This window comes from Myotis nattereri, assembly GCF_964212035.1.
Source record: "Myotis nattereri genome assembly, chromosome: 1".
Taxonomy (NCBI): Eukaryota; Metazoa; Chordata; class Mammalia; order Chiroptera; family Vespertilionidae; genus Myotis; species Myotis nattereri.
This window is the reverse complement of record NC_138075.1, coordinates 55,312,394-55,324,507: the sequence shown is the minus strand read 5'-3', so window position 1 is coordinate 55,324,507 and position 12,114 is coordinate 55,312,394. Positions and strand designations below refer to the sequence as shown.

The 12,114-nt window shown below is 47.0% G+C and overlaps 1 protein-coding gene across 3 annotated transcripts in view; it reads right to left on the bottom strand.

Annotated features, from left to right (window-relative positions):
• The window catches only part of RAB27A (RAB27A, member RAS oncogene family), a 70,175-nt gene extending 58,886 nt beyond the window's left edge, over positions 1-11,289 (bottom strand). For 2 of the 3 annotated variants that reach the window (XM_081086568.1, XM_081086567.1), the window contains exon 1: positions 10,996-11,034. The gene's annotated coding sequence lies outside the window, so the exon portion shown is untranslated. Of the gene's footprint in view, positions 1-10,995 lie in introns of all 3 variants that reach the window. The other variant, XM_081086569.1, reaches the window with a different exon arrangement.
• Between the last annotated feature and the right edge of the window lie 825 nt (positions 11,290-12,114).

Genomic DNA, 12,114 nt, shown 5'->3' with positions numbered 1-12,114 from the left:
CACCATTTCTGACCTCAAAAGCTGAAGTAACTCAGTACTCAATAGATATGAATTACAGCCTGGAGAAAATTACTCACATCCGTGCACCCCACAACACAAGGGTGAGGCTGCCATAAGGAAAGTTGCACCATTAGGGGTAGATAACGGAAAGCATCACAAGTTACTCAAAGCCAAGACATGGGCTGGGAACCCTCCAGGAGGCAGCAGAGGGAACATGAAGAGCCAGGCACGAGAGAGACTTCTCCATATGAGCTCCAAGCCCCCTCCTCCCGTGCTCATGTTTCCTCTGCCAACGTTCCCACCCAGGGCCCAAGGCCTGGGAGCGTGGAACCCTGGAGAACCACAGGCCCTCGGAGGAGCCTTGAGAGGCATCTGGTCCAACCACTGGGTAAGGATGAACAGATCCCGGACAGAATTTCTCCAAGTCTGGTCTGATGCCTCTGGCAGCAGGGTCACCTGGGTGATCACCTGATGGAAATCCAAAGTCCTGAGTCCCACCCAAGCCTCTGTGTTAGGATCTTTGAGAGGGACATTCTGGCATTTGCATTTATAACAGGCGTCTGAGGGGATTCCTGGTGATGCACAAGGTGTGAGAGCAGCTGCTCTAGGGAGAAAACAGCAAAATATGCAACGATAGCTGGGCAGATAACCTGCAGGGAAGTCCACGTTTAACCATGTCCAGTCTCAGATCCCAAATCCGTAAAAGAGGAATAATCACACCTCCATAGCAGGATGGTGATGAGAGTGAAAGGAGATAACACGTAAGAGTCTCCAGCATGGTGCCTCCCACAGCAGGTGTTCAATTGTGTTAACCCATCCCCTCTCTTCTTGTGTGCATGGCATTCTAAGGAAGGTTCATAACTATCGCCCCTGTCTTGAATAAATGTCATCAGGGAAAGCAGATGGTTGGCTTAAGTTAAAGCTTTGACTTTAATGAGTCACCAAGGAAAAGGCCGAGGCCAGCCGCTCTAACCAATGGTTGGCTTGTAAACTGTCTGGGGGACAGTGGTTCTCAGGCCTCACCTTGCGTCAGAATTGCCTGGGCAGCTTTAAACCAGACCGGGCCCCATCTCCAGAGCTTCAGGTTCTGTAGGTCTTGGATGGAGCTGCGAATCTGCATTTCTAACAAGTTCTCAGAGCGTGCAGACAGTGCTGGGCCCAGAACCACACTCTGATCATCGCTCTACAGCCCCAGGATCTAAAATCTAACTGATCTGACACCTGGTAACAAAACAAGAAAACTATGCTGTATGCATTTCCTGTTTGACACCCGACGGGTTAGTTACATGTAAGTAAAGAGAAAAGTAATAAACCAGCAGTTTCCGAGGCTGTGCTGCCTCTGTTCCAGAGAATCTTTCTTACTGTGTTTCTTCTCAATTTTTATTTTTCAATTTCAGTTTGCATTCAATATTATTCTGGACTACTTTAAGGCATAGTGTGTAGACAATCATGTACTTGCAGAGCGGACTCCCTGATATTTCAAGTACCCAGCTGGTGCCACAAATAGTTATTACGATATTATTTAGATCCCCGCTGCTGTCACTTACATCTCTGTGACTGTTCTGTAACTACCAATTTGTACTTCTTGATCCCTTCACCTTTTTTACCCAGTCCCCCCACCAACTTCCCCATCAGTCTGTTCTCTGTATCTATGACTCGGTTTCTATTTTGTTTATTTTGTGCTTTAGATTCCACAAGTAAGTGAAATCATCTGGCATTTGTCTTTCTCCGTCTGACTTATTTCACTTAGCGTTCTCGCTGTTTTTTGCAAAGCGCGGAGAGCAGACTGGGAGAGGCGAGTGCCATCTGCCCGCTCACTAGATGTGTGGGCCATGACTGCGTGAGGGCCATGACTTCTCCGAGCCTCAGTTTACTCACTGGCAACAGCGGTGGGCTTGGTCACAGGTTCCTAAACCGGTTACGCACTATCAGTCACTACAGCAGCATTTAAAATAAAGCATGGGTTCCCCAGACCTAACGCTAAACCTAAAAAATTAGAATTTCCGAGAGGTTGAAACTGCGTTGCTTTTTGTGGGTCTGTTTTAAATACACTCTCCCTGTGCGGTTTTCCTGGGCAGCCCGTTTTGAGGACCCATTACCACGGTGAGCGTGCAGGCCTCTTCCAGCATGAAAGCTCTCTGATCTTTTTGATTTCTAAGTCCCTGTGCCCTGAGTCTGTGCTTACCAAAGAACCGCCTTTTATAGCTGCTTCCCATGGAGTTTTTACTGTAGGAAGTGAGTACATTAGTTCTCAAAGCAAAGAAACTAGTCTGCTTAACAGTTCCTTTTCTCATGTATCAATAAACTGACGTTCTGGTTTCAGTATAAAAAAATTTTTGCAAGCCCAATGTGTAAGACAAATGAGGAATCACATAGGATGGGGGGCATCACAGAGCCGGCAGGGCTCAGATCACAGACCCTCACAGACCGTGGGTAGAACATGTGGATACTACACCAACTGCAGTGGGAAGCGACTGGGGAATTTGAAACAGAAGAAGGATATGATCTGATGGATATATTTTTTAATATATTTTATTGGTTTTTTACAGAGAGGAAGGGAGAGGGTTAGAGAGTTAGAAACATCAATGAGAGAGAAACATTGATCAGCTGCCTCGTGCACACCCCCTACTGGGGATGTGCCCGAAAACAAGGTACATGCCCTTGAATGGAATAGAACCTGGGACCCTTCAGTCCACAGGCCAACGCTCTATCTATCCACTGAGCCAAACCAGTCAGGGCCTGATGTATATCTTTTAAAGAGCACTGGTTTTGTGTGAGGAATGGGCTGGGGGAGGAGTGCATGATGGAGGCAAGAATGGCAAAAGACTATGGACACAGACAATAGGGTGCTGAGGGCCTGGGGTGGGGTGGGGACTGGATGGAGGGAAGCTATGGGGGGGGGGGGGAAGGGACATCTGTAATAATCTCAACAATAAAGATTTAAAGAAAAATAAAATAAAATAAGAATGGCACCAGAAAAGCAGCAAGACAAGCAAGAAATGATGGCCTTTATCTGGTATCTGGCACATAACCATAGTGGGCACCAAGATATCCCTGGTGATATCATAACCCACTTGTTTCCCTTCCTGTGATAAGATACTGGTTGCTGGTAATGTTCCATCTGAAAGTCACTTCCTTTGAACAACAAAGCAACACAATTTTGGACTGCCCACCTGACAACTGGTTACAATCAAGAAATCTTAGCATAAGGATATAGAAATAGCACATGGGGAACCCGGAGACATGTCTTCTAAAACCTTCTCTGCCATCGGTTAGCCATGTGACCTTGGGCGCAGCTCTGAACCTCTGAGGGGGAGGGGAGCCTGCACTGTGAGGTTTCTGAGGTGCCTACTGGCCTTTAAATTGTGTGATGCTGTAAGAGTAAGTGAGGTTTCCTTTAGATTAGGTGGCAAAATGAGCTGATGACTCAGGGTAGAGGTTTTCATCATTGACTTTTAATTTCCCAGAGAGGCTCTGGTTAAGCAGGGAACGGGTGTTAATAAAGAAACCGTGCAGTCTTGCTATTTCCTTGGGAAACTCTGGTGGCTGGGGCACCTCTGGCCAGCGGGAACGTTGGGAAGTAGACACGCCTGCTCATCTGAGAGCTCATCACCTGAGGTGCTGAGGGTACAGGGCTCAGGAATGTAGGCACCAAACCTTCAGTCACAGCGCGCTCTGCGGTCGGGCAGCCCCTCTCCGCCCCCGGCCTTTGCTGAGTCACCGTGCAGCGGGCTCTTACTCCCTACGGACAGGCTGACCACAGGCCCACTCCTCTCAAACAGCCAACCTGACTCCTCCTCAAGGACCTCACTCCACGTGGGGCCTGAGGGCCGTGGTTCTCAGTCCTGGCCCTTCGCCACATGTAAGGACTTAGACTTGGGGTGAGGGGGAGATCAGAAAGACAACAGTGGTGCCGTTAGGTCCCGACCTCGAGGGACTGTGTAAGCGGGAAGCTGCAGGCCAGGGGCTTTCTCAGCCTCCGCACCACTGACACCTTGGGCAGGATAATGCTTTGGCATGAGGGGCTGGCCCGCGCACTGTAGGACGCTCAGCAGCATCCCTGGCCTCTACCCACTAGATGCCAGAAGTAACGTTTTGTATTTTTGACAATCAAAGATGTCTGCAGACGTTGCCAAATGGCCTCTAGGGGTGAGGGAGTCAAAATCAGCCCCGATTAAGAAGCACTGGTGTAATATCACATAGTTAATTATCAGCACTATTGGAGCCTACAAACCAGACTACTAACTCCCAGCTATGTCGGCTCCTCTACAATCAAGCAGGAGCTCCGGAACCCAGAGTGAGTCACTCCCTGAGCAAACACCACAGCCCACTTCCCAGCCCTCCGGAAGCAGAGCAGGGGCAGTGGGAGCTGGCCCTGGCCCCGGTGACAGAAGCCCCGCCAGGCACAGCCAGCAGCCTGTTGGGCCGTGTTCGGCCTCCAGTATCTGACCTTATCTTTCCAAGGTTTGCTGAACCCTCTTACTCATTCTAGGGGTCACCCCTTGCAGGGGTGAGATTCATTATGAAAAAATTCACATATTGCAAGAAACAAAGAAGTCCCAACCATGACCATGGATTATATTTTAAATTCTTAGGTATCTCAAAGGAACATTTAAATCATGACCTATTTCTATATGTGTCATTTTTCCCACCTTAGGGGTAGTACAACAATAAAAATACCTCACTGTCACCTTTAGTTTGCTGATTGAGACCCTGTGTATGCTTTTAATGGCATAAATACACAAGAGATACATAACCAGCCAAACTAGATAAGACCAGATCAGCCGCCCAGGTGGTGAGATCAGGGCAAGATAGAGAAACTGCAGTTAATAAGAACAAACAGATGTTTTAGTCTCTTGGCAACCAATTTTATTATTATGCTTTGACCTGGCAGCTGGTAAGGCTTTATATGAATTAATCAACAAAGCTATGAAAAAACAAAATTAGTGGCCCTGGAATATGGTATTCTAGTGGCGGTCAGAGAACACATGTTCATTTTCAGGGCAACTTTCCTAAATAGATACAAATGACCTTATAATAATAATAAAATAACCCATCTCTAAAGGGCAAGTCACATATAACTTTCAACACTCCTCTTGAGTAAATGAGGCAAGTCACATATATCTACCTACATTGGTTCTTACCACCTATCTGCCATATTTATCCTACCAAAATATAGAGTAATGAGGAGTTTCATAGGAGTGGGCCATGCAGAGCAAGCAGGCTTTCAATAAGACCATACTTGGCTATTGTGGAATTACTCTCAGTCCACCTTAATCAAAGCATCCTACAGTAAAAATTCAAAAGGGACAAAAATATTAACATGCCCTTACAAGGACTAAAAACACATAGAAGGAAATACAACCAAGTGGTGGCCCTCAAAAAAAGTCAAGGGTGTCTCCTGAGAATGGCTTTGATTGCAACATATTGGATCTGGGGACTGGAGGACAGCATGACATTGGAGTAATCGCGCAGGGGTGGGTCAACAGGAAAACATAAGCAATTTATACCGGATCTCGTAAGGGAAGACACTGTGCAGCAGACCAGCCACGGACCTAGAGTCCCAGTTCTGGCTCTGCCACTAACTGTGTGATCTTACAGTGACTTCATGTCTCTGAATGTGAATTTCCTTACTACAAAAATCTAGAGCAAAACTAAATCTCCTCCAAATTCTGTCTCCTTCTAATACTTTTGAGCAGGGGATCCTCAAACTTTTTAAACGGGGCCAGTTCACTGTCCCTCAGACCGTTGGAGGGTCGGACTATAGTTTGAAAAAAACAAACTATGAACAAATTCCTCTGCACACTGCACATATCTTACTTTGAAGTAAAAAAACAAAACGGGAACAAATACAATATTTGTATTTGCATGTGGCCCGCGGGCCGCAGTTTGAGGACCCCTGCTTTTGAGTTTACGAGTCCTCTCTGTCCTTAAATTGGACATAGGTGCAGTCACCAAAATGAGCTCAGTCATTCTCTGGACATTATCATGATCCCTGCATTTCCTGTGCATAAACATGGGTTGACCTGACTAGGTGACCAGATTAAATACAAGACACAGTTAAATTTGCATTTTGTAAAAGCTGACACTTTAAAAATACAAGTATGTCCCAAATATGGCATGGAACATACTTACAGTAATAAAGTATTCATTGTTTATCCAAAATGCAAATTTTTTTTTTTGCTAAATCTTGCATCCTACCTCTGACCCCACATTAAAAGTTCAATTTTAAAAATTGATTCCATACATATGGGTGGTTCTAAGAGTGGCTGAGACACTCCGTGGGAGACCTTCTCAAGAATAGCATGTATACACACACACACACACACACACACAACAGGAAAAGAGGAATAACTTTCAACACTCCTTTTGAGTAAAGGAGGCAGTAAATACAATGAGTGTTAGACCTCACTGATACAAAACAAAGAATGCGGTGTGCCCCCTGTCCTGCATGAGCAGACAGGAGGCCAAAACAAGCTGGATGCTCCCTGCTGCACACATCTCACCCTATGGGCGGAAAGTTAATTCCACACCCTTTATCTCTTCCTCCAACTCAGAGCTCACGTCTGCTCCCAAGGTAATCAGCTTAAGGGAAACCAGATCATAAACTCAAGCTTCCTGACCAAGAGGCAGAGGAACAAATATGACCCAAGCAAATACAGCACCAGGCTTCAGGAGGGGAGGCGGTGCAAGGGAAAATGACCCTCTGCAGAAGGCAAGCTTGTTTTAACAATGGCAAGCCAATCTTGCTTCTCAGGGGCTCACGCTTTTTTTTTTTTAAATTTCAGCTTTATTGGGGTATAGTGGACATGTGAAATTATAATTTATTTTTCAAAAGTAAAAATAAAATTGTAAGTTACTTAAAGTGAACATCGTAGGGGATTTGATGCACATATACAATGTGAGAGGATTCCCTCCATCTGGTTAAATAGGGGCTCACACTTTCAACATGCAAGCCCTGCTTTGCTTTTCAGGAGATATCAAACCTATTCTAATTTATTAGGGAAAATATATATATCACACATATGGAAAAATAATCCTTTTTCACACTGCAGTGAAGATATAAATAGGCACATTCCAAGATAGGTTTAAATCACAATGGAAGGCAGATTCAATTTTAAAAATAAAGTAAAAGATTAATTACCATACACTGCAAGCCAATTAATTCCATTCTTTCTGGGAAAGAGCAGCAGGAAAGCCCATTCAACTGCAGCCAGTACTGCTGCATCAGCAGGAGCAGGATGAGCTGGACTAAAACAAGCTGCTTGGAGCTACTGGCTAAGAAAAATTAAATGTGTGGTCTACATTCGGCAAGAGTTCACTGAACACTCCTTTTGTCTAAGATACCTCACAGTATACGCCTCAAAAATGAGCTGAAGTCATGCTCGGCCTCCAGGATATTACAATGTGTCACAGAAATAAGGACATACACAAAAACAGTTGACAGTCTAAAGTAGTCATTTAATTAAATGTCAGGTGCCTCGTTAGCGGATCAGTCTCACAATTAAATGTCAAAATGAGTTTCCAAGCTGGCAATCTCAGGTGGATGCCAGAGAAAGATTAATTCATTGCAGTACAAAGTATTCCTCCAGAAATGAATTTCCCTTTTCTTGAATTTCCAAGGAATTCTTTCTCCCCTCAGACAAGCATAAGAGATGGAATCACTGGAGACAGCACTGAATGCCCTGACCCAAGTTCTCTGGGCTCCAGGGAAGAGGGCTCCCCACGGCCACTGTGGACAGAACAGACTCCTCATCTCTCTACTTGCTTGCCCTTGCCCTTGCCCTTTCCAAGGAGGGTAAAGCCATTCCTGGGGATAACATGAGTGTAGAAGAGGAGAGAGATGTTAGCGTAGCTATGGACATTGCTTCTCTTGGATAAAATAGGAAGAAATAGCAAAGCGATAACCATTTCTTATTCTCCCATTTCCTTTTCAATCATTCAATACATTTTTGAGTGCTTACTATGTGCCAGAAACCATTCTACATGCTATGTATGCCATAGTGAAGAAGAGAAATTCCTGACCTTCGTGGAACTTGTAATCCACCAATGGGAGACAGAGAGAGAGAGAGAGAGAGAGAGAGAGAGAGAGAGAGAGAGAGAGAGAAGTATTAGAGATTCTAAAGAAAAATAAGGTAAGGTAAGGGAGCAGAAAATGATGGGAGGGGTGAGGGATGCTATTTTCAATGGGATGGTTCAAGAAGGGCTCTATACAGAAATGGCTTTTGACCTGAATGAAATGAGTGAGAAGGCCATGCAGACATTTGAAGGAAGAGCATTTCAAGCAAAGGAAACTTCACGTGCAAAGCTCCTGAGGTGTGCCTGGCTAAAGCAGCGTAAGCAAAGGAGAGCGCAATAGAAAATGAAGTCCTCGCTGCTTTGGCTCAGTAGATATCGACAGACTGAAGGGTCCCAGTTTTGATTCCAGTCAAGGGCACATGCCCAAGTGGCGCCCCAGTAGGGGGCGCGCAGGAGGCAGTCAAATAATGATTCTCTCTCATCATTGGTGTTTCTATCTCTCCCTCACTCTCCCTTCCTCTCTGAAATCAATAAAAATATATTTAAAAAAAGAAAATGAAGCCCCATACCATGTAAGGGGCATGTAGGCCATAATGAGACTTTGTTTTTCTCCTGAGAGAAAAGGCTACTGGAGAGTCTGAGCAGAGGAGGGAGTGACTTTAGCTGCTCTGTTGAGAATAGACTGTAAAGTGGTGAGGGTGGCAGTCGGGTGGCCCTGTAGGAGGCTTTTGCAGTGATCCAGGAACTGCATGGTGGCATTGGAAGTGGTGAGAAATGGTGATTATCCTAGATAGACTCTCAAAGTATGTAGAACCAATGTGATCTGCTGAAGGATTAGATATGGAAATGAGAGAAAGAGGAGAACCGGGGATGACTCCTGGGTGTTTAGCCTCAGCATCTGGAAGAATGAAGTTGCCATTAACGAGATGGGGAAGCTAAGGGAAAAGCAGGTTGGGATGAGAAAATCAAGAGTCTGGTTCCTACAGGCTGTTGCCTACTCCAAAACCCTTACATCTGTTACAAAACCAAAGCAGTAGAATTGAGAATCTAAAATTTCATATGGAAATTCAAGGGATGCAGAATAGCCAGAATAATCTTGAAAAAAAATACAAAGTGGGAAGGCTCACACTTCTCAATTTCAAAACTACTACAATGCTACAGTAATCAAGACAGTATGGTACTAGAATAAGGATAGACATATAGGTCAATGGAACAGAATTTAAAGGTCAGAAATAAACTCTCACATTTACAGTCAATTGATTTTCAGCAGAGGTACCAAGACCATTCAAAGGGGGAAAAATAGTCTTTTCAACAAATGGTGCTAGAAAACTGGATTTCAACAAGCAAAAGGATGAAGTTGGACCCCAACCTCATATCATATACAAAAATTAACTTTAAATGAGTTAAAGATTGAAATGTAAGAGCTAAAACTATAAAACTCTTAGAAGAAAACATAGACATAAGTCTTCATGACTTTAGATTTGGCAATGTTTTCTTAGATTTGACACCGAAAGCACAAGCAACAAAAGAAAAAAATCAAATAAATTATACTTTATTAAAATTCAAAATCAAGGCAGGCCATGGAATTATGAAAAGGAGGAAAGGAAGAAAGTGGGAATGAAAAGCAACGTAAAACAGGTTGTTTGGCTCAGTGGATAGAGTGTTGGCCTGTGGACTGAAGGGTCTCAGGTTCGATTCTGGTCAAGGGCATGTACCTCGGTTGCAGGCTCCCAGCCCTGGTGGGGGCGAGTGGGGGGGGGGGGCGAGGGGATGCGGGAGGCAACCAATCGATGTGTCTCTCTCACATCAGTGTTTTTCTCTGTCTCTCCCTCTCCCTTCCACTCTCTCTAAAAATCAATGGAAAAAAAATATCCTCGGGGGAGGATTAAAAAATAATAATACAGAAAAGAATGATCCTCAGTCAAGTTCTTTCAGCATTAATATTAACCTTTATTCATTCCCAACCACCTAAAGAAACCCTATTTTCCAGACTGTGTCCCGCCCCCCAAGCAAGTTTTTAAGAAAAGAAAAGAAAAGAAAAGGAACAGGGAAGCACCAACAAATTAAATCAGCAATAATTATAGAAAACTTATATGGCATAACACTACTCGCTCCTCCCAACATCTGATTGAGGAGCCAACCATAAAGGGAGAAGCCATCCAGTAGGAAAAACAGCTGTTAGCCCACAGAGGTAAGGTAAGGGGAGACACTGGCAGAAGAGCCTGAGGCCGTGGGGCCCAGGTAGCCAGTAGGAACCAGAGGCTGGGAATGCGAAGTCAAGAGCTCACAAGATCTCCTTCACTTCGGGCCTGACTTTGCTTAACTGTGATCTATTGGGACAGAGACAAGCCTTTGGCAATAGTTTGGAAACCTGTCATCACAACAGTACTACGCCAATATGAGAGCCTGGCTGCCAGGTAGACTTTCTGGCTGACCGACAGGAGAAAGGGGAACCCTCTCCCACCCACCAGTTTGCCGTCCAGACCCAGACCAACAAAGGTGTTGCAAAGACGTTCCATAATCCACCTGAAAACAGCCAAAGTGAGCAAAGAACTAGAGGTCAGTGCAGGAGGCCTGGGACCTCCCTTCTCTCCTCCCAGTGAAGTTCCTCCCCCGCTAACGGGGACCCCCGCACCTGGATGCCACCCGGAGTTGACCTCAGCCCCCCATCCCAACCTAGGACTAGCCTGCATCAGCACCTCGTGCCCAAGCAGACCTCGGTCCCGGCCAGCTGTCATCGTGGGGTCTGTGCGACGGCCATCCAGGGCCTGGGTGCAGCAAAGCAACTTTCCTGGCAGGCTCGGCCACCCGAGGCCAGCGGAGAAGCCGCAGCCTCCAACCCAGCCCAGCCCAGCCCAGGACCAGGACCAGGACCAGGACCAGCCCCGCTCCTGGCCGCTACCCGCTCAGCCTCTGGGCGACGTGGAGCCCGGCCGCGCTGGTGGCGCCGGGGCCAGGACGCGCCTCCCGACTCACCTGGCCCAGCGCTCCGTCCCCGCCGCTCGGCCTCTGTGCGCGCAGCAGCCGCCCCGCAGGCCTTTTTTGGGTCCTTGGCGGGTATTTTCCGTCTGGCCCCACATCACTTCCCGTAAAGGAGAGAGAGGTGGGGGCGGGACCTCCTCTCCACCCTCCACCTCCCGCTTCCTCCTGTCACCTCGGGGCGCACCCCCGCCCGACTCCGAGCGGGTGCTGGGCGGGCGCCGCCTTGCGCTGCCGCGGACCCGCCGCACCTGCTGAGCCGCGGAAAGGTCCGGTCGCCTCCTTTGGCTCAAGCCAAGTCTCCACTGCCCTTTCCTGGAAGGCGCGAACCCGCGTGTGGTGTGTGTGTGTGTGTGTGTGCATGTGTGTGTGTGGGGGGGCGGGGTTCGTTTTGAACATTAGGTGACATTTACAAACTAACTGCTCCAGGATCAGTGCGCTGCGACATATGGTTAATGACTCTCCCAAATCTCCTCCTCCAAAAGCCATTTTCTGAAGGTGTTTGCTAGGGCATCATGGGTGTCTCCACTTGCAGCAAGAATTGCTGAGAGCTGCAAAGTCAGCCCACCGGGTTCCTAAAGCCCCGGGATCCCTGCCCCACTCCGCCCCCCGCCCCTCGCCCCCTGTCCCCCGCACCGGGTGTCTGGCTCTGCCATTGTCCATCCCGCCCCGCCAGCTCCTCATTCAAGTCGGCCTGGGCACAGCCTTCCCTGCACGAGGGAATTCTCTGGCCTTTCTGGAAATGACCTTGGTAGAGCGGAGGGGGTGGTAAATATATTTCTGGAAGGAAATGACAAACAGGGTCTCTGGGCGTACAGTCTAGTTCGGATTATAAAATCACTCAACATTAAATTTCTAAGAGTGATAGAGCAATTCATAAAAAAAAAAAAAAACACAGTAAGGAGAAATCTGCGAGCCTTTGCTGCCCCCTAGGGTTTGCGTGGGCCTGCTTGGACCTGCTGGATTCCAGGTTCCCACTGAGAGGGCCAAATTTCTCCTCCAGGGGGCTGGGGGGCTGGGCAGTGGCCTTGGGCCTGCCCCCGTGGGCTCTCAGGCAAAGCACTTCCCAACCAAATAATTTCACTTCCAAACAGAGCAAAATGAGTGGAAGCCCTA